We start from the raw sequence: 4,741 nt of genomic DNA on the forward strand, positions 1-4,741 counted from the left end.
GAGACGCCAAGGCATGACAGAGCCAGAGGAGTGGACTGAGCATGGACGGCCCTTTACCATGATGCCCAAGGGCCCAAAGTACCAGCCCTACACGCACACAGCGAGCCACTTTGCGGAGGGCCCAACACCCTTCGGAATGTCTTAGTGTCCAGGGAAGGTGTCCAGTCAGTGGTCCACCTCTGGATTCCTGGAGTGGAAACCAAGACCTGAGATGGCAGAAGCCCAGAGGTGGCAGTGATTGCCAGGGGTGGTGTGGGTACATCACTGTCACAGACACAGGGCCAGGCACGGTGGCTCACGCCTCTAATCCCAGCACTTTGGGAGGCTGAGGCGGGTGGATCACCTGAGGTCAGGAGTTCGAGACTAGCCTGGCCAACATGGTGAAGTCCTGTCTCAACTAAAAATACAAAAAAATTAACTGGGCATGGTGGCAGGCGCCAGCTACTACGGGAGGCTGAGGCAGGAGAATTGCTTGAACCCAGGAGGCGGAGGTTGCAGTGAGCTGAGATTGTGCCATTGCACTCCAGCCTAGGTGACAAGAGTGGAACTCTCTCTAAAAAAATAAAATTAAAAAAAAAAAAAAAAAAAAAAAACAGGCACAGGACTAGGTTGCTGTCCCAACAGCCTGACCAACAGGGATTGGTGAAATATAAATAATAAAACTATAAATAATAAATAGTAAGAGCTATTTATGACAAACCCACAACCAATATCATACTGAATGGGCAAAAACTGGAAGCATTCCCTTTGAAAACTGGCACAAGATAGGGATGCCCTCTCTCACCACTCCTATTCAACATAGTGTTGGAAGTTCTGGCCAGGGCAATCAGGCAGGAGAAAGAAATAAAGGGCATTCAATTAGGAAAAGAGGAAGTCAAATCGTCCCTGTTTGCAGATGACATGATTGTATATTTAGAAAACCCCATCGTCTCAGCCCAAAATCTCCTTAAGCTGATAAGCAACTTCAGCAAAGTCTCAGGATACAAAATTAATGTGCAAAAATCACAAGCATTCTTATACACCAGTAACAGACAAGCAGAGAGCCAAATCAGGAATGAACTTCCATTCACAATTGCTTCAAAGAGAATAAAATACCTAGGAATCCAGCTTACAAGGGATGTAAAGGACCTCTTCAAGGAGAACTACAAACCACTGCTCAGTGAAATCAAAGAGGACACAAACAAATGGAAGAACATACCATGCTCATGGATAGGAAGAATCAATATCGTGAAAATGGCCATACTGCCCAAGGTTATTTATAGATTCAATGCCATCCCCATCAAGCTACCAATGAGTTTCTTCACAGAATTGGAAAAAACTGCTTTAAAGTTCATATGGAACCAAAAAAGAGCCCGCATTGCCAAGACAATCCTAAGTCAAAAGGACAAAGCTGGAGGCGTCACGCTACCTGACTTCAAACTATACTACAAGGCTACAGTAACCAAAACAGCATGGTACTGGTACCAAAACAGAGATATAGACCAATGGAACAGAACAGAGTCCTCAGAAATAATACCACACATCTACAGCCATCTGATCTTTGACAAACCTGAGAGAAACAAGAAATGGGGAAAGGATTCCCTATTTAATAAATGGTGCTGGGAAAATTGGCTAGCCATAAGTAGAAAGCTGAAACTGGATCCTTTCCTTACTCCTTATACGAAGATTAATTCAAGATGGATTAGAGACTTAAATGTTAGACCTAATACCATAAAAACCCTAGAAGAAAACCTAGGTAGTACCATTCAGGACATAGGCATGGGCAAGGACTTCATGTCTAAAACACCAAAAGCAACGGCAGCAAAAGCCAAAATTGACAAATGGGATCTAATTAAACTAAAGAGCTTCTGCACAGCAAAAGAAACTACCATCAGAGTGAACAGGCAACCTACAGAATGGGAGAAAATTTTTGCAATCTACTCATCTGACAAAGGGCTAATATCCAGAATCTACAAAGAACTCAAACAAATATACAAGAAAAAAACAACCCCATCAAAAAGTGGGCAAAGGATATGAACAGACACTTCTCAAAAGAAGACATTTATGCAGCCAACAGACACATGAAAAAATGCTCATCATCACTGGTCATCAGAGAAATGCAAATCAAAACCACAATGAGATACCATCTCACACCAGTTAGAATGGCAATCATTAAAAAGTCAGGAAACAACAGATGCTGGAGAGGATGTGGAGAAATAGGAACACTTTTACACCATTGGTGGGAGTGTAAATTAGTTCAACCGTTGTGGAAGACAGTGTGGCGATTCCTCAAGGATCTAGAACTAGAAATACCATTTGACCCAGCCATCCCATCACTGGGTATATACCCAAAGGATTATAAATCATGCTACTGTAAAGACACATGCACACATATGTTTATTGCAGCACTATTCACAATAGCAAAGACTTGGAACCACCCCAAATGTCCATCAACGTTAGACTGGATTAAGAAAATGTGGCACATATATACCATGGAATACTATGCAGCCATAAAAAAGTTATGAGTTCATGTCCTTTGCAGGGACAAGGATGAAGCTGGAAACCATCATTCTCAGCAAACTATCACAAGGACAGAAATACCCATCAATGTCAGACTGGATTAAGAAAATGTGGCACATATATTCCATGGAATACTATGCAGCCATAAAAAGGATGAGTTCATGTACTTTGCAAGGACATGGATGAAGCTGAAAACCATCATTCTCAGCAAACTATCACAAGGACAGAAAACCAAACACTACATGTTCTCACTCATAGGTGGGAATTGAACAATGAGAACACTTGGACACAGGGTGGGGAACATCACACACTAGGGCCTGCCATGGGATGGGGGACTGGGGGAGGGATAGCATTAGGAGAAATACCTAATGTAAATGACAAGTTGATGGGTGCAGCAAACCAACATGGCACATGTGTACCTATGTAACAAACCTGCACGTTGTGTACATGTACCCTCGAACTTAAAGTATAGTAAAAAATAATAATAATAATAATTAAAAAAAAAAAAAAAAAAAAAAAACAGGCAGAGGACCATGTCGCTATCCCAACAGCCTGACCAACAGGGATTGTTGGAGCTAATGGATCACAAGTTCCCCAGGGCAAAAATGGATCAGACCCTACAAAGACCTGCAGCTTTTACAACCAGAAAGGCTTGGGTTTGGTAAACAGGGGTCTGACTTGAGACCCCCTCCCCCACTGTTCCCCGGACAGAGGCACACAGTTCCTCCCCCAGTCCCAGACCTGAGTTAATTTGCAGACCCAGACCTCCCTCAATGAAGGGGGACTTGACGTTACACCTGGAGTCTGTGCCATGAATCTCCTCACAGGGGGACTGTGTACTTGGTGGTTTACCACATTTTCAGAAGAAATAACTGAGTACCAGGAAGTCGGTGGTGGGGGTGAACCTTGCTGAGCCCTTGTTTCTTCATCTGTAACAGGAGGACTGGAAGTGAAGCAGGAGGCAGGACTCGACTCCAGAGGCAGATCTGGAACACTGGACCAGATTGAGGACTAGCTAAAACAGGGAAGAGGCAAAAGCACCTCTCCATAAGACACACCCACCAGTGTGCCTTGTCAATTTACCATTGCCATGGCAACACCCAGACATTACCACCCCTTTCCATGGCAATGACCCATGACCCGGAAGTTACTGTTCGTTTTCTAGAATTTTCTGCATAATTTGTCCCTTAATTTGCATATAATTAAATGGGTATAAATATGACTGCATGATTGCTCCTGAGCTGCTGCCTTCAGCATGCTGACTGTGGAGTAGCCCTACTCTGCAGGAGCAGTCTTGGAGCTGTAACACTGCCACTTCAATAGAGATATTTTCTTCCCCCATCAGCTCACTCTTGGATTCTTTCCCGAGCAAGGCCAAGAACCTTCCTGGGGTAAGCCCCAATTTGGGGCTCACTTGCCCCACATCACAAGTATCATAAGGTTAATTGAGTAGAATAACGGGACAGTGCCTGAGTATGCACGCACACATTGACCGCAGCTGAGCTCTTAATCCGTCTGTGATTTTGTGTTCATTCTTTCCATTGTTTCCATCTTTAGTCCACTATGCTGTGATCAGCCAGTTTAAGGATGCTGAGAGGAAAAAGATGACAACTCCTACCATTAACCAAAGACCAAATATGTGCCACGGGCAGTGCTCAATCCTCATGTCTCTAACCTGTGCAACAGTTCTGTAAGGTCACACAGGAAAGAGCAATGGGGGTCTGATGTGTTGTCTCCTCTGTGGCACCAAGCTCCTCAGAGGTAATAGAACAAGGTGACAACAACAGAGCCTGGGAGTAGGTTAGGGTGAAAAATAGAGAAGGGAGGAAGAAGGAGGATGGATGGATGGATGGATGGATGGATGGATGGATGGATGGACAGGTAGATGGGTGGATGGATGGGTGGGTAGGTGGGTGGATGGATGGATGGATGGATGGATGGATGGATGGACAGATGGACAGGTAGATGGATGGACGGATAGATGGATGGATGGATGGATGGATGGATGGATGGATGGATGGACAGGTGGACAGGTGGACGGATGGACGGATGGACGGATGGACGGATGGATGGATGGATGGACAGGTGGACAGGTAGATGGATGGATGGATGGATGAATTGATGGACAGGTGGACAGGTGGATGGATGGACGGAGGGATGGATAGGTAGATGGGTGGGTGGATGGGTGGGTGGGGGATGGATGGATGGATGGACAGGTGGATGGATGGATGGATGGATGGAC

This window comes from Rhinopithecus bieti, unplaced genomic scaffold (genome assembly GCF_001698545.2).
Source record: "Rhinopithecus bieti isolate Rb0 unplaced genomic scaffold, ASM169854v2 scaffold_51734, whole genome shotgun sequence".
NCBI lineage: Eukaryota > Metazoa > Chordata > Mammalia > Primates > Cercopithecidae > Rhinopithecus > Rhinopithecus bieti.